This window comes from Ambystoma mexicanum, chromosome 8 (genome assembly GCF_040938575.1).
Source record: "Ambystoma mexicanum isolate Mex_15411 chromosome 8, UKY_AmexF1_1, whole genome shotgun sequence".
Classification (NCBI taxonomy): Eukaryota; Metazoa; Chordata; class Amphibia; order Caudata; family Ambystomatidae; genus Ambystoma; species Ambystoma mexicanum.
This window is the reverse complement of record NC_090929.1, coordinates 1425950383-1425976486: the sequence shown is the minus strand read 5'-3', so window position 1 is coordinate 1425976486 and position 26104 is coordinate 1425950383. Positions and strand designations below refer to the sequence as shown.

The following is a 26104-nucleotide window of genomic DNA, read 5'->3' as shown; positions in this document are numbered from 1 at the left end:
TTGGTTTGAACACTATTTTAGTCTTGCTCGTTGGAGCGACCTTCCAAAATGGTGTTTACATGTTAATATTACCAGTGACAGATTTTGTGTATTTACGCATTTTACATCTTTGCCACATGAAGCACTATGGGACGTTGTCTGGATGCTGGTCCACAGGAGCCACTTTAATCTAATTTATGACAGCTACGCCGCTATACTGCCTTTAAAAAGTGATCACAGAGACTTAGGTTGAAGGATCTGGTGACCTAAGGTACGTGCGAACAACCGAGACGGAAGTGACGGCAGACGCACGTGACGGCAGACGCACAACACAATCCAAGTAAGTGTTTGAGGACTGCCACTGGAGGAACCGCCTGCACAATAGTTGTTATTGTATTAACACTGGGCTAGTCGGAAAGTACGGTGTGATGATAGGGGCTAAGAGTTATGTTAAGTAACATTGTGTCGTCAGCACCCCACCATTACCATCTCTAATAAACATTTCTTTAATGAAATACAGCCATTGCGAGACGCGGAGCGGCCGTACAGGGTATGTGTATGGGTAACGAAGAGGCCCGACAGACGGCAGCCACGTTAGAATCCGCACAGGAAATCGTTTACGCCAGCAGTAGACAACAAGCGAATGGACTCCCAAGGCACAAGTGAGTGAGTCTGTGTGTTAAAGTACCTTCACAGTAGTAGAGGGGGTACACAATAAGATATATAAGTAGTTTCTAACGTTGCATTAAAAATCAGATATTCAGCGTTTAGGTACCATGTGTACACATACATGATTTCTTCTTCTATGGTAACAAAAATGTCTGTCTACAAGTCAGTAAGTGTTTTGGACGTATATGCATCTATTAAAGAAAGGCAGCAAGCTGCTATGCAGCACGTCACTTGTACATTGTTACACAATATTGAGGACTTTGGGAGTCTTAACTACAAGTTAAAAAAATCTTTCCAGTGTGGAGAGAGGATCAAAATATTTTTTTACTGAAGAGAGAAAAATATATATATATATATATATATATATATATACAATTTTAAAAAATATATATATTTTTTTCTGTAGAGCTGGAACTAGGCGGTCAAGCTTGTGAGGGGTGTACTGACCACCAGATGCCAGTTTATTTGGAAGATGCACATACAGCACCGTGGACTGCATTTGTCTAAGGCTACCACGGTATGTCAACTACAGGAGACTTGTAGCTCCATTGTTGGTTAGATGGTTGAATAATTAACAACATTACTTACTGCTGTTTTTTATGCTGTTCCTCATAGGTTTGCAGAAGAACACTATTACATGGAGTGTGAAAGAGAATATAAACCTGCTTGTCGAGTTTCCCTTGAAGAAGTTCTATCACTTTTTTGACATATTGTTGTAAAAAGAACGAAACATGTTGGGTGTTAATGGATTTACACATTGTGGTAGCATCCACCAACCGACTATTTAGTTAACTAGAGATTCGCCTAATTAGGATACTAAAGGTCTGAAGTGAGCAGCCCACAGTTTGAGAGCTTTCTGTTTTATGTATTCGACAATTGTATGTGGAAGTTGAGTGAGTAAAATGGAGTGTGGGTCAGTTAGTGTCTGCATGAAAAATTGTTTGAAAATTTGCACTATTGCACTTTGTGAGGTAATAGAACTAAAGAATCTTTTTTAGGCAGCATACAGTCTCCATTAAGTCTTTTTATTAATGGTTGTTTAATCTATTTTTATATATTGATTAAATAAAGTTTTTGTAATGAATTTTTCTAGTTGTGTAGTGGAATTATTGAAGTTGATGTGGGTATATATCAAATAGTGTTTTTCTCCCTTTGTAGGGGGACAGCATATAGGCAACGTAATTCCAGAGTTTAGAATTATTCACAAGCTAGGCATTGGGGATGAATCTCGGGGCCTGTAAAATTTCCCCTAATTCTCTTTACTGTATTTTTGTGCTAACTGAAAGATAGTCATGATATGGGAAACTAATAACTACATGAAAACTACACAGGCTGACCAAGACGGACTCATTAGGATGCCTCATGCCACACTAGGAAGCACTCTGACCCTGAACCATTCAAAGCTTCAACTGACCAGTGTCACATTAGATAACAAGAGAATAGATAGCACCAACACAGTTCCACGCCTGAAGAAAAGGTTCAGACACACCTACCACCCCATACAATGCTCACTATGATACAGCTGGATCCGCGCAGCACCACCACAGCAAGATGGCCCATAAGCAACCAGCAACAACCCCACCCACAGGCATAAAGCTCAAACGGAACCAGAAATACCAAAACCAGGATACAGACCCCACTAACCCAACCCTCAATTTTCTGCATAACTAACCCACACAAAACTCACACAACCATTTCTCTCCCTGCAATCCGCACGCACTTTACCACACTGCATCAACAACACATAAACAGCACCTACAGCACACAAGGTCTCCCCCGATCCGATACTTGCACCAAAGCCCAGCACTCGGTGTATACCGAGCTTAAGCTGCCAACAGCACACCACCCCTCCCACTCTCCTACTCCCCTCCTCTCGACTAACCCTACCCGCCCTCCTCCTGTTTATAGATCTGCCAGAGCACCTGGGGACCCATTCCATTGGTGACGGTGCGCTATATAAATACCTTTAAAATAACGTAACATAATATTTCTGAGCTCTGCCCATGGTGCAACAACCCAGCCAGCCTGGGGGCAATTGCCCCTTTGCCCCGCCAGGCCCCCGCCTGGATAGCCCACGCCTGCCTCTGTCCCATTAACACCCAAACCATCCTCTTTTTCTTGCATCACCATGAACAAGGCTGCCAACATGGCAGAGGTGTGCTGTACCAAACTACTTTACATTGCACTATTTTAAATTTACAAACACATAATATTAAAAGTAGTTAGAAATTGACATAGTGAACTAATGAACAGATACAGTATATTTATTTGTATTTTAATTATTTTATTGGTGTGTTATGTACAGTACCATATAACACGATTGCTTTAAGGTGCCAAAGTCACCTGGTCGCAGCCAGGATGTAAAAGCAGGTAGACACCATAACACAGCAGTGGTTATAATGGCTGAAATCCCCATTCCAAGATGGTTGCCACTGTTGGGCAAGTATTTGTTCCTTTAGATGTAGGCATAACAGCATGGAAGTCAACAAAGAGAGCGAGTGTGCAGGGAGACATATGCATCTGATCACATTAATGCATCAGGGCACATCACATGTTGGCCACAATTGCAGATGTTGACGACAAGTAGTATGCACATGCACTCCCTCATAGGAAACATTTAGTTGTGAGGATTCAAATCAGGTGACACGTGCTAAGCAGCGAGGAATAGTGGGCCGTGTATGTGCTTGGATCCTCTCCCTTGCACCATTGGGAAAATGAGTACAAAGGGAATGCAGATTGCAAAGATTTACTTTAATACTTTAAGCGTTCTACTTTTCACCAGGGAGTATTAAGCTGCTACTCTGATGCTGGAACATGTGCATAAGCGCTGGATTGCTTTTAAGTAGTGGCAGACATTCAGTACTCCCCACTGTAAAGCTTTATTCGGAATGTTTATTATTTTATTTATTTTTATGTTTATGTTATGTTTATTGAATTTATATAGCTCTTTAAGCCAAAGCATTTTTTGCATTTATAAAGCGCACAGCAGCCCTCAGGCATCGTGGCGCTGTTACAAGAATACTTTCTTAGTGACACTGCAAGGACTTAGTTGCATTACACGAATACTTGGTTGCATCACACAGATACCTGGTTACATTGTAGAGTACTAGGTTACATTGCATGAGTAATTAGTTGCATTACAAGTGTATTTGGTTACATTACAAGAGTACTATCTGTGTTCCTTTCAGAATGCTTTCTTATTACAATGGGTAGGGTGAGAAATGCTCAGCTCAGGATATTCAATGATAGGCGTGCTCTAGTGATCCTGGGGTGGCTGCTTAATACATGCTCATACAGTGGCAGGTTAGGGGAATGTCCAGCGATGGAGAAAATGCAGGGTGCCTACCCCCTGCAGCGAGGAGGAAGAACACAGATATGAGAAGGTCCGACAGAGGCAGTGAGGGGGCACGTGAAGTTTCATTAGTGATGATGTGGGGGTGGGGGCACACCCACTCACTTATACAAACAAGGCGGTATGTGAACGCAGCGCCTTTAGGGTTGCTATCTGAAAGGAGCATTCCATCTGCAGGGCGCATGCAACATTAAATCCTGGGTCAGAAATAAACAGAACTGGTTAGTTGCCTTGTGCTTGCCATGAGGTGGGTGCTGGAGCAGGAGGTTGAGATGGATGTGTCAGGGCATTCATGGTGACGGAGGTTAGAACAGGTGCACAGTGTTAGAGTGTTGGTACAGTTGGGGCAGAGTGTCAGGCCGACAGCAAACGGCGTCTCGGACTGGCTCAGAGTGGGCCTTTTAGCATCGGGCCTTCTGGCAATTGGCCCGGCTTCCGCCTCCGGTGCGGGCACTCAAGGCCAATGCTCCTTTGATGCTCTGTTGACCTGTCACATGGATAACTGTTTCCTTTTGCCCTGTAGACAAATGTTCATGCTGCCCTGGCAGGCCCACACCTAACCCAACAAACACACACCACGTGTCTGCCACACAAGCCCATTCACTCACTCATTTAAACTCCCACATACACAATCTCACTTACCACTCACACATGTGCATGATCATTTAAAGTATTTCTCTCTCTCACACACACACACACGCGTGTTTTATACAAATCCTGGTGCCCTGGTTTGACCTTCTGACCACGTTATCAGGCCTACAACAAAGTGGAGCGTTGGTTCTGATGCACACTGTAACGTATTAGACACTGGATGACAGTGCAGCACAAGGGCCAGGGAACCATAGAGTAATGGGAGTAATCGTGGTGCAATTTCACGTCACCCCAGATGCGTTTTCTAATGTCATCTATAACGTAAAGGAGATTTCTAGTGACGTGAATGAAGCTGCATCCCATTTAAATGCAGAATGAATCATAACCACTGTCAGTGCTGTGAGCAGCCTTCCATGTTCCATGCCCTCATTTTTTGGCCTCTGTGTGGCTACACAGAAGGGAACCAGGCAAATGCAAATAAGTCTTGGTCATGCCACCAAAAGGAGCATTCCAGTATGAACTGCTAGGCCACGTCCTCTCTTCATGGGAACGGGAATAATGCCAGCCATGTTGTGGCCTTAAGGTCCATCATTTCGGGCCAGACTGCTGATATCAGGGGTAAGATCAAGACTGATTAGCATATGATGTGGAAGCCTGCCCAGAGCAATGCAAATGCCAGCTATCCAGCCATCCCCCTCCCCCTCCTTGCCTTCATTCCACCCATCACTTCCTACCTCCCATCGATCGACCGCTTCATCCCTTCCTGCATCCAAATATCAATTTCTCGATACCTCCCTCCTTCTCACCATACCAACCTCCTTCCTTCTATACAACCATACCCCCCTCGCTCCATGCCCCCCCTCCCTGAGGCAGGGTACGCTCAGACGGGGGTACCTTGTGTGCTGTTCTTAGGCAATGAATCTGAACCTCTCTGATTAGGCCCCAAAAGTCCAAACATTTCTTGGGGTTGCTTGTGTTCCTGTGCACAGGGGCAGTTTTCACTGCTCCCACTGGTGGAAGAGCCACAACTAATTTGCATGGAGCTGGTCCCCTTCTGTAATGGTGCAGGCGTGCTACAACGATTTCAGTACAGACAACTCCCCAGTGCAATGACAGTAGTCATGATTAATGTACACACATCCATAGATTGTCAGTTTTGGTGTGGATAGTTAATTGTCTTTAAGAAAGAAGACATAGCCCATGCATCCGCCTGTTCTGTCAGATCCTGTGACGCTACCCCTGCAGTGTCACTTCATGTGACATCACCTGGGTTGAAGGTTGTGCCATAATTCCCCCCTATCTCTAACAGCAACCCTTCTCTTACGCTCTAATTCAGTGTTTCGTTTATTTTATTCCGGCTTGAGGCCTTTTACTAGTCTTGCCCAGCAGATGGCGGCAAAACATAACTATATTAACATTTCTATATTTTCCAAAAGTCAATTTAATTTACTCCTCTTTGCTCAATGCGAGAGTTGCTTTTCCACTTTTGAAGAGGAAAGAACTACGCCCCTCTTCGTCCGACACCCCTTCATTTCCACGGACTACATGCAACTAAATAGTTTAGCATTTTTTTAATTTTTTTATTAAAGCAATAAGCCGCGAGCCGGTGGCTGCTGGTGGTGAGGTGAGGGGGACATGAACGCGTCAGGTATTGCCCTGTGGCCCATAGTTAGAGGCCCGAGAGAAGCGAGTAAACAAAGAAAATGGCCGCCATGGAACGGGAGAAGGGACCACATGTAGTCCCTTTTCATGGCAGCATATCTCAGATCTGGAGCACATGCTCCGGGACAGAAGTCTCCCAGGACGTGCCATCCCGAAAAGCAAAAAAAAGCAGAAGGTAAGTGGGGCGGGAGGGGAGGGAAATCTATGGGGTTGGGCAGCAGGGCACTTACCTTTTTCCAAGGCATGGAAGATGGCGGCCTCCAACCCCTAGGAGTCTTAGGGTAGTGGGATTCCCGTCTGGTAATGCCCCTGTTCCAAGCCTCCTCATTGGCTGGGAGGTCGCCACATCCCCCTCGCCGATGTACTAATGTGATTTGGTTTACTCAGTGAAACCTTACACAAACGTAAGTTTACAAATAAGATAAGACATTCATTTCAAAAACAAAATCCATCTACATACCGTCTAAAATAGCAATTTACCATTCATTGAACACAACATTTACTTATATTGCACACTACCCCACATTTCTAAGAACTAAGGCCATCGTAACCTTAAAAGCCACATTATTAATTAATTTATCATGGACTGTAAAAACATGTGCGAAGTTAAAGGGCAGTTTAAGAAATCATCACCTAACACCCGGGAAACAACATGTTAAAATCCATCATTACACACAGATTTTTCAGGTAAGACTTTGTAAAACATTATTTGGAAAGCACTAAATCCATCACCGATAGCCGTAAAACCCACAAGAAACTAAAGTCTTAGTTCCTCAGTCTTAAAGTGCAAGAGCCTATGATAAAGTGCAGGGTTACATACAAACTGAATGAACTACTACATGAAATCTGTATGTGCAGCATATCAAGGAGCCTGATCAGGAATCTGTACAGCATCTCTTTCCCCCACCAGGCGACTCCACAAGGAATCTCCAGCATGATCGAATTGACTATATACAGAGGATGAAAAGTGTCATTTTAGGTGTTAAAGAGTTTCATGTGTGTCGCTCTTATAGCATAATCTAGAGTGTCTTGCAGAGCTGTCCAGAGCAAATGTGGGACCATGCAATTCCAAGGGTGGGCAAATGATTCAATTCGAATCTTAGGTAAATAAGACCGCGTTCGTCTGCTGGGAAATACATGAAGATACCTTGACAAATTGGTTCTGTCCCTATTGAAACCCGCATATTCCTGATAGGTAGGATTAAGACCCAATTGATCTATAGTTAGCCTCCAATCTGCTACATAATGGGCCCTATTCTCAACTTGGCGCAGTGAAGGTGCTAAGCAGCACGATTCACTGGGCAAACGAGGACGCCCAGGCTCCACTACTATTCGCAAGTGGGCCTGGGCGTCCTCGTAGGGCACGACAGTGATTTGTGAGGATTGCGCATGTTTTAAGGTGTTACGGGCGCAATCCAATCTCGGCAGCATTTTTGTAAAATAACGACATATACGTTATTTTACAAAAATGCTGCCGAGAACACAGATGGACACGTTCCTATACACCAAAGTGAGCAGCTTCAATATTGCAGAATGGTGGTGTATAGGAAAGTGTTCATATACACCTTTATGGTGTATATGAACACTTTCATTTAAAGCGAGCAGCTTCAACGTTGCAGCATGCAACGTTGAAGCTGCTCGCTTTGGTTTAAATGAAAGTGTTCATGTACACCCATACGGTGTACATGAACACTTTCATTTACACCAAAGCGAGCAGTTGGAGTATGCAACCTTGAAGCTGCTAGGTTTGATGTAAATGAAAGTGTTCAAATACAGCCATGTGTGGCATATGAACACTTTCATTTACACCAAACAAGGCTTGTTGTGGCACTCTTCCAGTTTAACGGCACCAAAAGGGTACCGTATTTGTGCGCTAGTTTAGCGCACATATTAGACTGGAGGAGTGCCACAAAAATAGGCTTCCAAAAAGTCAGTTTCCGAATGTGGCGGTGGCTAGGTTAGTTTCCAACCCATCCCAGCAACCGCCACATATATTCCGAAAGTGGCGCATTCCTTCCGACTTCAGAGGAATGCGCCACCTTCAGTATAGGTCTTAAGCACCGAAAAGGTTGTTAAGCCTTTTAACATCCTTTTCAGTACTTAAGTACTTAACACCTAGATGAGAATAGGGCCCATAGAGTTTATTTTTGTCTTTACAATATTTGCAATCAATTTCTCAATATCATACTCGCTTCTAAGAAGGAGCACCAACATTTGTTCCTTAAACTTGCTAATTCAGTAAACAGATCCCCATTTCATAGCCAAGTTCAAGTCCTCTTCGAGAGTATTCGTGGGTGGAGCAATACTTTTTTGCATAATTGCATAGTTGTTTCCACAACACTCTAGTTTCCAGGGAGATGAGCCCCAATTCATGCCTAATAGCATTAGGGATTGAGAGGGCGAGCAATCATTCTCTTCCAAATAATTCCCTGAACTATGTTCAGGTAAGGACCCATATCAGCCAAAGGGACATCTAAACCATATGTTAAAGCAGGGACAATGTTAGCTACGTAGAATTGCGAGACAGGAAGTAGAGAAAACTTGCACATCCTCACATACACCCTTTTTAGTTGTGCAAGTAGGAGCTGTGTCCTTGACCTTAGTCTTTCTTTAATTTCCACTATTGGCATGGTGTTATATAGCGTGTATCCCAAATAGGGTAAAGAGTACACTTTTTCCAGTCTGAAATCCCCAACCGATCAATGTATAGTTTTCAGGTTTCTATTGTTAAATCAAACTACAATCTGCAACTTTGACCTGTTCATTAGGAGATTGTTGTCAAGCGCATATGCCGAAAACAGATTCAGTTTTATTTATAGGCCCATTGGGGTTTGGTTGAAGAACAATAGGTCGTCCACAAACACAAGCCAGTTTATTTTGGTTAATCCCATTTTTATTGGGTGTGTCGGCAGACAACCATAAATTCTCAATATCGGATATGCAGATATTAAAAAGTAAAGGCGCAAGGACGCAGCCCTACTGCAACCCGATATGGGTTTCAATAGCTTTTGAGAGATGTCTCTCCTTAGATAGCCCTATCTTGACAGATGTGTCCCGAGGTAAGAGAAATTAAATGCTTACTAAGGGAAGGGAACTGGTATTCTCCAGGTCAGGAGTTTGTTCCATAATTTGGCCCTAGAAGGTTTAATTTTACAGATAACTCGAGCACACATCCTCTCTGGACCATAATGTTTGTGATATTGATCTGTACTTGGAGAGGAGCATAAGAGGCTCAGTCTCTAATTTAGGCTATATTTATTGATAGAATTGCACCCAAATATGTTCAATCCAACAGGATTCACTCCAAACCTGATTACCTGTTACTATATTGGTCAGTTCCTAAAATTTTGACAAGTTGGCATTTTTTCGGGTGTTCTAAGGTAAGGACTATCTTTTTTATATAACCGGTATTTCAGGCTCTTTGTGAAATTCCTATATATTTTTGTATTTTTTTGTTCAACATCAAGGTTTTCATACAAACCAATTGCTACGTGTTAATATTCTGATGTTTGCACAGTTAGTAATCCCCAAAATCCTTGAAGATACATCGCAGAGGATGCCTTCTAATTAAGATACGACTGCAACATTATGTTAAACACTACAGTATGGAGCAATGTTTTTTTCGGGTACGTAATCCAGTGCATCTATTTGCAAATGTAACGGTGGAGATCGGGTTGGAAGTGTGGTGATTATTATCAGGGTATTTGTTGAATGCAGACCCCATAACACTGATTCCACCGCCTGATATCCCGGTGCCACTGGGATATCACCAGTGGCGGCGGAACGGTAAATCTCCATTCCCATGGAGTCCTATAGGACTCCATGGGAATGGGGACACTGAAGCACCGGCACCAATACTAACGGTGCCGGTGCTTCAGTGAGAGACATGCCAGTAGGGGCCTGATTTCAAGGAAGTTCAGGCCACTGGATATTTCCAGACCACTGTACTTGGAATGAGGCCCCTAGCTTTGGGAAGCAACGTTGCACTTTACAATCCTAGTGGGAAGAACATGGTGAGGGATGCATAGAAACAAGGGAGGGTGGAGCTAACAGGGGAGTTTGGGGAGGGGAATTTGGCATCAAGGTATCTACAAGCAACCAGAGGAGAAAACAGTGGGGGTCAGATATCCCAGTCTCGGGTAGGGTGGTGGAGTGGAGGGTGTGTGGACATCGGTGTTGGGGGGAGCCATTCCATGAAGAGGAGGGTTTTGAGATACTTCTTGAACTGTAGAAGCGAGGGGGTGAGTCTGGTGTTGATAGGGAAGAGGTTTCAGAATAGGGGTTGGACATTGTATGAGGGTGCCCTAAACTTGAAAATCAGCACCCTATCTTGAACTATGAAATCCCTGAAATAATGTCAAATTGTGCCTCCCTCTCTCGCTGAGTACCTGTCTCGTGAGTTGATGATCTCCTCCTGGTGTGGTCCAGGCAGAGGATCCCTCTGTTGGGTTGAATACGAGATGCTGAGAGGTAGACCCTGACCTATTCCCGGCTTGGAGCAACAGGAAGGAGACAGAACCCGACTCCCTTCACTACAAGACCACATTCCAGTATTTGTTTGGCATAGAAACAAGGTAAACAGTGGCCCGGAAGGCAAAGGCTGGAGTCCGATATCCAAACAGGTAGAATTGAACAGCCAGGAGTACGGGTCTGACGAAGTGGTTCAGCAGAGGAATCAGGAAGTGAGAGCGAGGGCTCTGGATAGAACAGTGTTGAGAAACAGAAGGGACGGACAGGATTCTGGAAGGTCAAACAACCAACTGGTCGGGTGTGGGTGACTCAAGGAGAAAAGGCAGGCAGCAGGCATGGCAGGCAGTAGGCAAGATAGACAACACAGAGGGTAGGCGGCAGGCAAAATAGGCGACGGGCAAAGTTTGGGGAAAAACAACTGGACTAGGAAGGTAACAGGCATGGAGAAATAGGCGGTCAAGGAAGAGAGCTGATTGGTAAAAGGGAGCAAGGCAAGTAGGGGGGATAAGACAATGCAATGACATAACAGCAGGCAGAGGTAGTCAACAGAGAGAAAGAAAAACCACAGGACAAGGGCAGCAGAAGGCTGCGGGCAGAACAAGCAGAAGAAATGCAGGAAAAAAAGCTGCCGAGCAACAAGGGCCAGCAACCGCGTTAAGAGATGGCACAGTTCTGGGGAAGAGAATTTATATAGGGATGCCGACACCAGAATGACGGTCTGGACTGTGATGACAATTTCCCTGATAACGGGGACATGCTGCCATTAGATGCATGCAGGAACATACTCATGAATTCCCGCAGCTTATGTTTGGCGAGGAATGGCAGCATCCAACCAGGCTGGAAGGCGCTCCCAGGAATGTGTGAATGGAGCCCACCTGCTGGCTGGAGCTCGCCTACCGGCGTACCACCGGCCGACCTGTTCAGTGGTCCATGGACCCCTACACCAGTGTGGATAGAGATGCCAGTGGCAGGTGGGTGGTGTGAGGAGTCCGGAATTGGAGTCGGACACAAGGCAGTCATAGTTTGCGTTGAATACTTTTATTAAAAGAAATGGGGTCCCGAAAAGGCCTCTCTGTCTCTACACCAAGAGGATTTTCCCTACCTAAAAACAAAACTAAGAATCTGTCGGTATACGGGCGTCAAAACAAAAACTGTCTAGTGTCCAAACTTCTATTCTGACCCTCCCACCTAAACCAACATCTAAGGTGATAAAGGGAAATGTCTTTAACCTTCAGTGGTTTGGAAAAGTGTTCTTAAAGGAAAAAAAAATCGAACAACAGTTTGTTCAAGGCTGAAATTCTCGACTCCAGAGGGCAGTTCCCTTCCCCGGATTCTTCTTTTACTCCTTTAGCGGTTTTCACACACAGCTGTTTTTTCGGCCTCTCTTCGTCAATAATAATACTTTCACAAAAACAGTCTGGTTTCATAATCTTGGTTTCTATCAAAAACTGTTATTTGGGCCTTTGGTTTATCACAATCTTCTTCAAATTGCCTGGTGTATTCTCTTGCCAAGACTTATGCTTTCCACAATTGAGATCGTCTGGTGTATTCTTTAGCCAGGACTTCAAATATCCACACACTTGTCACTACCTGGTATACTCCCTTGCCAGGACTTCTACTTGTTTGGGTCTCTCACCTGTTCCAAAAGTTCTTTATATATGACGTTTGATAATGTATCCTTCTGATATACCACCCTTGTTCTGCTTGCTTTGTATCGGCACTGTGTACATTTACACATTAGAAAAGGGTTTGCTTTTGATTCAAAATAGCCTTTTTTCAATATGTCCACCATCCTGCTTTTCCTTATGTAGGTAACATTCAAATATTTTCACATTTATGCCGAAATGCCCCAGTGTCCTTGTTACTCTCAGGAGGACTGACCGGTAACTGGAGGCATTGGTGTCTTTACCCGCGGTCACCCGGTAAAGCGATCTCTTTCTTCCTCTTCTCTCTCACTGTCTGCTTCTCTTCTTTTGGCAGATCTCTGTGGCTTCTACCCGGCTCACCTGCTGTTCTCTCGGCTCCGGTCAGCGAAAGACTGCTCTTCACCTTCTGTGAACGCCCAGGAGGTCTTTACCAGATCCTGGCATTCTTGCAGTTTCTTCTTCCTCAGGCGGCACGATGCTTCGCTCCACCACACCGGTTCTGGCTTCATGTCTCCCTGTAACATTCTCTCGCCAGTCGCCACAGCAGATCTTTTCTGTTCTCAGTTTGGGCTGCTTACATTTCCAGGGCACAGGTGTGTGTCTGGGAACACTAGAATGCTCATTAGGTTCAGAGTCTTTTCTATTCCACATTGCTTGATCTCTCTTCTTCCTCATCTCAGCACTTGATGAATTCTAGGAATAGAAGTCCAATGAATGATTTAACGATTTTGGATGAACAAAAAAAGATTTTGATGGTCAGTCCTTTTTGATGGGTCGATAAGTGGAATTGAAAAGGATAATTCCTCTAGAATGTCAAGGTTGTTCCACAGATCTAATCAAAGGGATTTGCCTGTTCTTCATGGGAAAGACGGTGGAAACATGGCAATATGTCATGAGGCTTTCACACATGGGGAGGTTCTTCTCAAGGAAAGATGGGGAATATCATCTCCCCGGAGGCCGTCTCCATCCATGTGATCCTCCCTCATATTGCCACCCCCAGGGTCAGGATCAGGTAGCGGCTGCTGTCCCCTGGCCACATGCAGCAGTTGAAGTGTATGAAAAGAAGTAGTGGAATTATGTTCCCTAGTGGTCTACCCCCGCTCCCCTCAAACCCCATCTCCATGCCCCCTTCCACGCACAATACAAATCCCCAAAGACGTGCCCCTGATGTTTAAGGGAACTGTCAACTTCTTACTACACTTTTATTTAAAACGAAACCATTCTGGAACTGTTTCTTGTTAAAATAAAAGTATCGGAACAGGAGAACTTAAATTAAAAAAGTAGAGGAGCACCACTTCCAACCGCTCCCACCCACTTCGACCACTGGCCACATGGGAGCAGGTTACCACTGGGAATAATAATAATAATAATAATAATAATAATGGATGACTCCATCAGAATCATCACATACCCTTCCCTAATGCTGCTGGTTCCCTCAGCACCTATTGGAAAACACAAACGGAAATCCACATTGTCTTTGCCGAGGATTAGCCAGGCCAGTGGAGCATGATCTGTAACTAATTTACATTTTATACCTGTAAGTTAATATTTAAGATAGGTTATTGCCAACTTTATTGCCAACACCTCCAATTCAATAGTGGCGTAGTTCTTTACCCGTGGAAACAATTTCCTGGTGATGTACAAAATAGGATGCTCAATACCATCATGATCTTGTGATAACACTGCCCCTAACCCAACATGTGAAGCATCTTCTGTAAAATAAATTCCTTGTTTATTGAAACACAATTGGTCCTCCTCTTTCCATTTTACCTTCTGAGGCTCTTTTGAGCATTTTTGAGTTTATCAGGGAGGCAAGATGTGATGGATAAATAACTGGGAATAAAACATCTATACTACCCCACTAGACCCAAAAAGGCTCTAGGTCTTTCTTTGTTTTAGGTATTGGCGTCTCCTTGATGGTTTTTATGTTTTCAGTCTGGGGCTGAACTAATCCATTGCCAGCAAAAAACCCAAGATATTTAACAGCTGATTGAGCCAGGTGTCATTTCTTTGGATTTGCTCTAAGCCCTGCCTTTCTCAACGCTATAGTAACTAAATACAAATGGTGTAAATGTTCCTTCCACGTCGTACTGTGGATGATGATTGTATAGTCACAGAAAGATGTACAAGGATGGAGGACTTGGTCTATCAATCTCTAAAACGTGGCTGGAGCCCTGTGCAGCCCAAAAGGCAATACTGTAAACTGGAAAACTCCAGTGGGTGTGGAAAATGCAGTCTTCACTTTGTCCTCGGGATTAACAGAACCTGCCAGTTACCCCTTTGCCAGATCAATTGTGGAGAGGAAAACGGAATCTCTCAATAGATTAATCAGATAATCAATCCTTGGCATAGGATGACTGTCGAATTGGGGGACATCATTCACCTTTCTGAAATCGATGCAAAATCTCCATGACTGATCTGACGTGGCAACAAATACTATCAGGGAGGACAACAGGCTTTGAGAGGGTTCGATGATGTTGGCCCTCAACATGTTCTCCACTTCTTTTGTGATTATGTCCTTTCTAGATTCAGGTATCCGATAAGGCTTTAAATTAACCACTTTACCTGGGAGTGTACAGATATAGTGAAACATCCCTTTGACTCGCCTTGGTTCAGTTCTAAAAACATCAGGGAACTGTTCTAGGAAATCTAATACGTCTTCCTTGTGATTTTGAGGCAGAGCAGATGGAATCAAAGTGTTCTTATTTGATTCATTAGACAACAAACTAGTCAAAACTATGGTGGGATTATCAACAGGATTTCCCCTCCACTCCTTCAGGAGATTTATATGATAAATGTGGGTTTTAATTCTTCAGTCTGGTTGAGACATTCGATAATCAGATGGTCCTGTTTGTTCTATTATTTTATACGGACCATGCCATTTGGATAACATTGTATTCTCTTATGAAGGATGGAGAACAAGGACTTTTTGTCAAATGGAAAAGGCTCTAAGCAATGCTTTCTTATATTAGTACCCTTTTTGATGTTCCTGGGCCTTTGACTTGAGGTAGGCGTGACCTTGAGCCTCTTATCTCCACTTCGTTTGAGGCTGTGAAAATAGACCCGTGATCATCAGTCATTTCATGTCGACATTCAGGCAGAGTGTCTGTCTAGTCTAGGGTCTTGTCAGGGACCCTTATTTATAGTGTAAAATGACATCATCAAGGTAAAGGCTGGGTAGGGTTAATTAGCACGCCCCTAAACTACGTGGATTGGGCAGGGGTGCTAGTCTCTGCCTTGCTCTCAACTGGTTGGATTTCTAAGGCAATGATGTCAGGTTTATGAGGTGAGTTTTACAATGTCCAGAAACTCCCACATTTACTTTACTGAAAATCTGATTTTTCCAAAAACATACATTTATACACTTGCAATCTCTTGGCAAATTATACCCACAGGTTACATATTATGTGCAGCACAGATCAGTCGAATCCTCCAGGTTGTGCAACCCTGTTTCGCCTTTGAGATACATTTTGGTAATTTTAAACATGAAAGATTTGGCCTACAATTCCACAATTTTATACACAGATGCGCATTATCCCCAGGGATGTATGTACACAATTTTATGTTTGCAACATTAATACTTTCCTTGGAATATGTTATATTTTGTAACTTCTGTTCCCCATGCGGCAATGAGTTCTACCAAGTTTTAAAAGAAAGCACATAAAATTAGATTTGAAACTGCGAACTTTTTCATTTTTATTAATTTTTGCTGCAGAGATAAAAAGTGTTTAAAGTTTCTTTACAAAATAGTCTTTGTAACCAAAAGCTAGTCCATTGTTACTAGATCCCCTTTTTATTTCCTCCTCAACCTGCAAGCAACTGTCATTTCCTTCAAGGCAAGGGAGGTTTCTCATCTTAATTGAAAGTTTTATTGTCCCTTACACTTGACAGCTTAGTGTCCCAGGACTTCTATTGTCCCAGCCTGGAGCACAGACAAATGTCTGACGAGCGTGAAAACTTTCTTTGTCCTAACCCATTAGACGTTTTTCAAGCTGGCAATTTTCACTTGCGTGTCCTGGGTTTATGGTGTGTCTCCCTTCCTTGGGGAAGTTTCATTGCTGGCAACTGGAATGACTGGTTTTTCTGAGAGCTTGCAAATCCAGCCCATGTGTTTTTAAACTCTTTAATTTCTTATTTTGGGTCCTGAATTAAACAAACCTGTGAAAGAAGAAGCCTATGTGTGCATTATCACCACTAACATAAACCCTTTACATTGCTAAGTAAGCAGGCTTTCATTAACACTTTATTTTTAAACAGGCCAATTTCTTCTTCAGTCAGCAAAGCCCATTTTTCCACATGTGTTAAAACTGCTAGCATGTCTTTCTTTAAATTCGGTTTTGCAGCTCCCTCAGCTGCCTACACTGTCTTTGCAGCTGCAGTCATTTCCTTGAATGCAGGAGTTTTATCTAAAGCATAGATACATTTACACTTGACCTGGCTCAGAGAGTTAAAGTCTCTTTGAACTGCTGAGCCTGGATACATTTGGAAACAAATAAACGCGTGTTCCTGTGCGAGTGAAAGTAAAGTTGCTTATTGATTTCTCTCAGAGCTGGTTTGACTGGGCCTGTCACTCAGGAATTATGCCTGGTTTTGGTGAAGCACAGTGAAATATCCTAGGCATGACAGGGCCTTTTCAATCACAGTGGTTTCAAAATGAACAGATGGAATTAGCATCAAAGCAGCATTTTGAAAGGATGAAATGGTTTCATTTTGAAGGGGATGTTTGATTTTTGCAGCAATGGCAGGCTTTACTTTTCACATGACTCCATTTATAGGTTTCAGAACACACTGGTATACTTTTTCAGTGTGTCCACTGGTTCCATTTTGCCTGAAGTGTGCTAGGCAGGATGGTGCAGCCATTTTTTTGTTGCTGCCAAAATGCAGTTTTGAGATCCTGGTGCACACAGAAGCCAGCGCAGCCAGGTTGCTGTTTCTTGCGCAAATGCAGCTTAAAGACGTGGAGCAATGCTGTGGAGTGGGTCAATATATCCCAGACATCTTCACATGAAACAGCACCTTCTGGGGTTCACTAGTTCTGCTTAGCTGGGACCAGCTGCCTCTTTCCTGCTGCTGCTCTGCTCAGGACTCCTCTGCTCTGCACTCCTCCCCAGCCTCCCACCCCTGGCCTCAATGCACAGACATGTTAGCTGCTGCTTCCTTTTCTTCCCCCTTTGCCTGGGCCTTATATGTAAGAAGGAACATGGTTTCTCTGCCCGTGTGTGTGCATCATATCCGCTATCTGGAAAAGTAAAGTGTAGAGCTGAGCGTGTCACTGTGCTCGTTGAGTACGGTCTCCTATTTATAACTCCATTAAGTGGGTTTTAGCACCTCCCAGTGAGAGCTTTGTACCCCTTCAGTGAATGCTTCCACTGTACTTTATGGCCATGGCGTTGCAAAGCGATATTTCTCTGCTTGTTACTACTTGACCTTGCGGATGTGCACAACGCTTCCGTTTGTGTCTGTCAATTTCCTGTTCTTGAATCCTTATCAGATGTAACACTTAACAGTGTGTAGTCAACGCTCACACCTACTGGTGTGTAGTTAAAACAGGCAGCTATTTGCCGTTTGTGGTTTGCTCATCTGCCAGAACAGGAAAGCACTACTTTTTGGATCTTGGTGAGGCCAAGAAATATTCTTCCAGCAAGTGTGCACACTAGCCTTTTGTGTAAAACGTGTGCTGTATGTTTGACCGCAATTCTTTGACTATCAATGGCTGCAGGCCTGCATGAGATGTGAAAACAGCTGCCATCTACATTTGTCATTGTTTCACTGACTACAGGCCACATGGCATGTGAAAAACGGTCTTAAATGAGGCTTGTTTTCATGTCACCTTAACTATATGAGTTTGCACTATCGTCCTGACCATAGCCAGGCATTCCTTTAATCATTGGGCTGTTTGGGAAAGGGGCAAAATGGTTTCTCTTGTTCATCCCAGCTTTCACGCAACATATCAAGGACATCTTGTGGCTCTCTGCCATAAAGCAGTTAAAATGGAGAAAATGTGGAGTCCACGCAGAGTCTTTTGTTTGCTTTGCTGCCTTGCTGCGTGTGCTACTGTTGCTGAATTGACTGGAGCAAGTCCTCTTTCTGTGCCTGCCAGATAAAACCCTCTCCTTCCTGCAGAGCGGCCGCGGAGTCAACGCAGAGTCTTTTGTCTGCTTTGCTGCCTTGCTGTGTGTGCTACTGTTGCTGAATTGACTGGAGCAAGTCCTCTTTCTGTGCCTGCTGGATAAAACCCTCCCCTTCCCGCGGAGTCAACGCAGAATCTTTTGTCTTCGGTCTGTGGTCTCCGGACTCCGGACTCTGCGGCTGCCCAGCAACTGTTAAGAGCGAGCGAAGAAAGAACAGCAACTGCACGATGCAACTGCCCGAACGGGGAAAAAGGAGTTTAAAAACTAAAGGTGAGCAGAGCCTAAAACAATATTTGAATGCTGCCTTTACCTCTCAATTGTTGAAACTAACGCAGCGACCTGTAGTGTGACGGGGGGAGGGCAGTAAAACAGCAGCGTGTTTTGTTGTGAATCCGCACTGACCTCTCTCAATCTGGTTACTAATACAGCTGACAGGCAACACAGAAACAAGAAACTGTACAACTATATAAAAAGCTAACAAGTCAACTGAAAATTAGTGGACACGCCATAGGGTACATGGAGTAACACTGTGGTCCGGCCTATGGACAAATACAAGCTCACAAAAAAATGTTGAAAGGACGCCGGAAACTGTGGGATTTACAGCTTGCTCCGGTATACCCCAGAAAACTACAGTTCCTAGAAAAAAGTGAAAGTACGCCGGAGACTGCAGCCCTCTGTTCCGGTCTGCCTTGGACAATTTCAAGTTAGAAGAAAACTTGGAAGCTCACCGGAGACTGCGGAGACTGTGGGGATTAGCCCTTTGATCCGGTCTGCTTTGGATACTTTAAGATTCCAGGAAAACGCAAAAGCACGCCGTAGACTGCAGGGATTAACCCTCTGATCTGGTCTGTCCTGGACAACTTCAAGTTAGAAGAAAACTTGAAAGAACACCGGAGACTGCGGGGCCCAGTCCTTTGATCTGGTCTGACTTGGACAAATTCTGAATAGAAGAAAAACTGAAAGCACACCGGAGACTGTGAGGTCTAGCCCTCTGATCCGGACTGCTTTGGACAATACTAAGCTTCCAGAAAAACTAGAAAGCATACCGGAGACTGTGGGGAATAGCCCTTTGATCTGGTCTACTTCAACTATTGAAAATTACACAGAACTTGAAATAGAAACCATTGATACTGCGGCTACATCAAGTTCCGTACCAAAGGAAATATGCTGACAAACAAAATAGAAAAACCAGCGCTACAGGTCGGACCGAAAACAAGAGAGGAAAGATGGAAGCCGCTTCTCCACATAGAAGTACAAAAGACCCTAATCAACAAACAATAGAGCAAACACTAACCAGGAAGAAAAATAGAAAGCAAGAACAAGCGGATATCGGCAGGGCACAGTCTATTCTTCTACAAAATTCAATCTCGATCCAATTGGAAGAACTCCAAAAATCAAAGAAGGACGAAACTATTAAGGCACAACAACAAACAACGAATACAGATGACAAAGAAAAAACGATGGACAAACGAGAAAGTGAGGAAAAACCCAATGAAGACGGAGTAATAATGGAAGGCAAAATAAACATAGACATCGAAAACATCAACGATGCAGAAGAAGACCCTGGTAAGATCGAAAAAACACAAAAGAGCAAAGGAAGGATACAGTCAAGACACAAGAGGACCACACAACCAGTATTAGTGAGAAAAAGATCACTAGTTCCCAAGATGAAGAACCGGCTTAGACAAAGATGAATATTGGAGGCAAAACACATAAGAAACTTAAAGACACGAATGGGAAAATAGTAGAAAAAGACACGGGACAAACAGATGCACAGAATTACTCAGGAGACATTGAGCAAACAGAAAGATCAGTGACAAAGGCTCAAAATGAGCAGACCTGAGAAAAGCCATGACTAGATCACTCATCTAATCTGGATTCTACAAAAATGTCAAGGCAAATACAAAAGGCAAATACAAAAGGATATGTCAAAAAAAGAAAAGGCAAAGCAGGCAAAACTGAAATAGCTGCAAACACACGCCATGTCAAATCAGAAAAATGACAAGCAAAAACAGCAGTTGATCCAATCCAAGTCTACAGTAGGTCGATTATCCTTTGACATTACAGAGAATCCCTAATGAGTAATGTAGAAAAGCAAAGAGAAGTCTTTGGAGAAATAACTATGGCAAAACAACCGGAGTCAACTTCAACTCCAATAGCACCGCGTCTAGCATTAAACAAAACAAAAGAGGTAGAAATAACAAAAGAAAAGAAAATAACACAGAGTGGAAAGAAAAACTTCCACAAAAATTCAAGTATGATTTTGAAGATTCATTTTATACTCAATTTCTACTATCGGGAAACAACCCCAAGATGGAGAAGAATTAAGATACCAGAAAGGCACAAAAAAAACAACCTGCCTAGCCCAGAAATAGAGAGAATTCCAGCAACAATAATTGACCTTCAAAATATGTTAATTACAATAATCTCACAGTCAATGATACCGTTTGTGAAGCTACAAGAAGACATGAAAGACAGTATACGCGATCAAGTGACCTTGCTAGCAATGCTACATACAAAACCGATTTATGTGGAAAATTTCACACACACAATTGAAAAAAGACATATCAGAGGCAGAACAAACACAAAGATAGCAGGAAAGACTTTTTGAAATAGCAAGAGGGGATAGAGAAGAAAAAATGCGACTTACAACCAGTGTCATAAACTGGATGTCTGCAACCCAACAACAGACAAAACCTGGTTCAACGAGGGAAAACATGATGGAACTTAAAAACTCAAATTCAACTCAGACAGTACCTAGTGAATCAAACTGTAGTGATGGGAAAATAGTAGACTTATCGATCTTACAACCAACAATTGCTAATCCACCATTAATAGTGAATAAAGATACAACAGGCATCTTTCAGATATTTGCGCAAACAAACAAATTACCTCAACAGAAGGCAGCAAACCACCAAAAGAAAAAGACACTAGTTCACAAGCACACAGGCTCGAGAGCCTTCTTAAGAAACATATAGTCATCCACTGAAAAATGACAACAACTGAGATCTGAAACAAGAAAATCTGCAAAAAGCGGCAGAAATCTCAGCATTACTCAGACAAACAAGTAAACATCATCAGACCAAAAGTCAGTGATTGGGGAATTTCCTGACCAAAGTATTGTTGATCTACTTAACTGAACACCTGGATGAGCATGAAAGAACCATGGAATAAAAAACTAATGGAACAAACAACTCCACAATGATAATCGTGGATGAATATATAGAAAAGAATAATGACTACCATGAAATTTCCTGCAAACAGATATCAGAAGATTCTCTGGATATATGATTTGGAACAATTCATGAGCAAAAGCAATATGAAGAAATATCCATCATATCCTTAGAACCTTCAATGCATGAGTCCAGTGTTCATGAGTGCAGTGTTCATGGAAGAAAACAAGAAAATAATTATTGTCGAAAGAGACTATTAGAAACAGAAAGAGAGGTAAAAAACTACCAATACGAGAGGACATCAGAATTCCACAGTTCGTGAACCCAATGAATGACCAAATACACTACAATCTACGAATAAAAAACAAAACACAAATAATACTAAACAGAACAAATATCCTCATACTTCTAAAAGCAATTCCAAAACTAAATTCAATTTCAATGAATGACATCAAGCTGGTAACTTTTGAAGATCACAAATACCTAGGCATTGTCCAAATAGAACTAAAAGATAAGGAAATGATGGAGAAAATGTACTTACTAAAAGAAACGCTGAAGAAACTGGGATTTGAATGCACTGATACAACACAAAAGAGAGTCCTTGACAAAAATGATGAGACTCCAATCGTCATATGTGAAGAGTCAGATCTAGATGAAACTACCTTATTGACCGAGAGAATGCAAAACGACAAATTCAGAACCAAAAAGACAATTGGATGGTGAAATCTACCCATTCCAACAAATTTATGACAGCTTTCACTCAGAAGAAACACTATACGAGACAAGAGAACCATAACAATCAAAGAAAATCGACTCCACGTGGTCGATATGTACTTGGAATACAAGAGGAAACAAACGCCTTTTTGATCAACCAAAAAATGAACTTGAACAATTCTATATCATCTGCCTACAGGAAAGGTGGATTAGGGAAACACCAGCATGCAATGGATATATTACAATGCTAAATCCAACTACTAAAGGAGCTCAAAGCAGACCCACATCAGGTTTACTTACACTGATAGAAATAGTCCCAAATTGGAACATTGCATCTTACGCTAACATCAACCATTGCACCCAGAATATAATAATAATTGTACAACAAGAACAAGAAAGTAAATGGGGTAAGAAAAACCTGGAACATGTCATCTCTCTAATGAACGTATATTGGAATCCGGCCACGATCAATGACAACACCTTCATGGATGGAATCTTCCTAAAAATTGATGAAACCAGAACAAAATACACACAAGTGGAATTCATCATATGCAGAGACTTGAATATACATCTCTACACAGAGAAAGGTGTATTAGCAAAAAATGAAGATCTAACCATGAGAGCAAAGAGGTGGCAAAAAGAAATAAATATCAAAAACCTGACACTCCTAAAACAACCAATTGACACTGAAGGAAAAACTATACCAACATGGAAAAGAGGGAACTCCTCAGCAGTCGTTGATTATACCTACTTATCAGAAGGACTGAAAGACTCAATTAGGGAAATCAAGAGTGACTTGACATCATCCAGTGACCATTACCAACTGTCAGCAGAAGGACACGGTTTATCAGAACCTAGAAATCCGATTACATGCGTACCTTTTGGAAACCACAGGAAAAAACTTAAGGTTGTGAATAAACAAAGTGGAAAAGCAACTACTAGCACAAAATCTTCAACATCCATTAACTACTGATACAGACAAACTGAACTACAATTTTCTGTTAAAATCGTATCTTAAAGGAAAAAAAAACAATGCAATTAAACTGCATCAACTCTCATGTAATGCTGAGCTAGTAGAAAAGACAAAAGAGATGAGAAAAGGAATCTGAAGACTGCAATCAAGCAACAGTCAGAACTTTGAACAACAAAAAAATAAAATAAAACAGTAATATGTAAACTGGAAAAAATCACATATCCACATAATGTTGCAGAAAGACGCCGAGGCACTAATGGAAACCTACAAAACGCACAATTTACGGGAGCTTTCGAATTTACTAAATAATAATGCCAAGAAACAATAAGACATGACAGCCAACATCTATGAACAACAATGGATCAAGCACTTCTCTACAATATACGCAAACCAAAACACGGACATGGAGGACGAACCACAGCAAGTCACAACAAGATGGTATATTGAATACGAAAAACAAGACCTAATAGAGATGATAACAAAATTGAACATCTCACGCGCCCCGGAACCTGATGGTCTATCAAATGAAACAATCAGAAAAGAGCCTGAGCTATGGGCAAGTATAATGGGTTCAATCCTCACAGCAATCAACACAACAAACCAAATCCTGCAGTCCTGGAAACAAGCAACGATAATACCGTTATATAAGCAAGGACCAAGGGAGGATCCTCAGAACTTCAGACCCATAGCACTATTGGATCCCCTGGGAAAACTACTGGCATCATTACTGCAAAAAAAAATAACCCAATGGGCAACAGAAAATAACCACCTCGCGGTCCGGCAAACAGGTTTTACTGTGAATGTAGGCAGAAATATGAACCGATTATTGCTAAACTTAATTAAACAGGAAGCAATAAAAAAGAAGACCAATTTACATGCAGCCTTTGTTGATCTGCATATGGCGTTCGACTCAATACCCAGGCAATAATTATGGAGAAAACTAAGAACATGGAACTGTCCAGTTGAATTACTAGAGCCAATCAAGCAACTCTACACAAATACCTTGATAACAGTAAGAATGACACAAAATGGCAAGACTACTCTGAATATCGAAACTACTAACGGATTGAAAAAAGGTTGCCCATTGGCAACTATGCTCTACAACTTATTCACTGCTGACATAGAAGCCGAGACAAAAAGTGAAACATTGAATCCACCAAAAATAAATTCAATCCCAGTTCCATTGATGATTTATGCAGACGACATTATACTGATGGGCAAGACACCAGCTGGACTACAGAAAAGTTTACAACTATTAAGTGTGTACATGGAAAGAAATGAACTGAAGATAAACAGCGATAAAACTAAAGTGATGTCCTTGTCAAAAAAAACATTCCAAACCGCGAAACTTCTGAAGTTATCAATCAATGGAAGCAGACTTGATAAAGTTACAACATATAAATACTTAGCGATAACCATAAATCCGTTGTCAACCGAGAAACAATGGATTGGAAATTTGGAGGCAAAGACACAATCGCTAGCTAGACAAGGTTGTGTAATACATTGAAAATAAGGAACATTTTCAATTAAACCAATACTTGTATATTACAAACAAAAGGTTCTACCAACGATCACATATGGAAGCGAGTCAATGATGCAAATAAAGAACATTACGTGGCTAAGACTAGAAGGCACTTTCTGGCGAAAGATTCTGAGTTTACATGCCTCATACCCGATGGTCTGAATACACCATGAAATTGACACCCAATCTATGGCATCCGTAGTAAAATGGAAACAACTAGATATTGTATGTAAAATGTTATCAATGTCACAGGTTTCCCCCCTTCTCACCTGTCTATGTTGCCTGATGTTCTCCTTGGGCGGAGTCTTCTTTCGTATGGTTCGGGACTTAAATAAGACCGCTCGGCCGTCCTCAGCTTCCAGATTATGTTCAGCTTTGATGTCCAGGATCACGGGAAAATCCAGAAGAAGAAGGTGTTGGGGGCGCGCGGAAGAGGCACAGAGATTCCGGGAAGTAGAAAAGAAGGAAGAAGTCAAAAGAAGGGAATCCAGGAGCCAGGAAATAGCAAGTAGCGCTAGAGGAGTTTGGAACACACGTCTGATCACAGCTAGCAGCAGCGTTGAGACGCGCAGGGCCGTGGCTTCTTTATAGAGGACGCTCGTAGAATGTGAAGACTGGCGAGGAGCGTGCTGAGCTTGCAGCCATGTTGGTAGTATTATGGAGTGTAAGGCCCGACGTGACAGGGACCAGAAAGCCCAGAAGGGGCGAGTTCGATGGTTCATGACAGCTTGCCTCCTACGGAAACACATTCTACCGGGTTTGCCCGGGTGTATGAGATGGAACCTTCTGAATAGTCTGGGGGTATTTAGATTTGAGATAGGTTCCCAAGAGTGTTCACTAGGGGGATATCCTTTCCACTCCACTAGGTACTGGAGTTTGCCATGTCTATATCTAGAATCCCAAATCCTTAAAACCTCATACTCCAGTTGCTCATTGATGATTACTGGTTTGGGCCGAAGGTTAGTTCGAGAGGTCTGAACATGTGGATGTGTGAAAGACTGGGTGGATTTTCTTCCAGGAGCCTGGAAGCTTGAGTCGGTAGGCCACTGGGTTGATGATTTCCTTTATAAGGAATGGCCCATAATATAGAGGAGCCAATTTATTTGGTCGCAAATGCCGTGGTAGTAGTTTCAAGGACAGTCAAACCGTATCCCCTATTGTGTAGGAGGGGCTAGGTCTTCGTTTGGAATCCGCAAACAGTTTGGTCTGGGTCCTGGCCTTT

The 26104-nt window shown here is 42.6% G+C and overlaps 1 protein-coding gene across 1 annotated transcript in view; it reads left to right on the top strand.

The window, feature by feature from the left end:
* The first annotated feature begins 231 nt into the window (after nt 1–231).
* Nucleotides 232–26104, top strand: part of ANKRD2 (ankyrin repeat domain 2) — a 473877-nt gene continuing 448004 nt past the window's right edge. Inside the window, exons 1-2 of the mRNA XM_069611571.1 lie at nt 232–319; nt 500–641. The gene's annotated coding sequence lies outside the window, so the exon portion shown is untranslated. The remainder of the gene's footprint in view (nt 320–499; nt 642–26104) is intronic.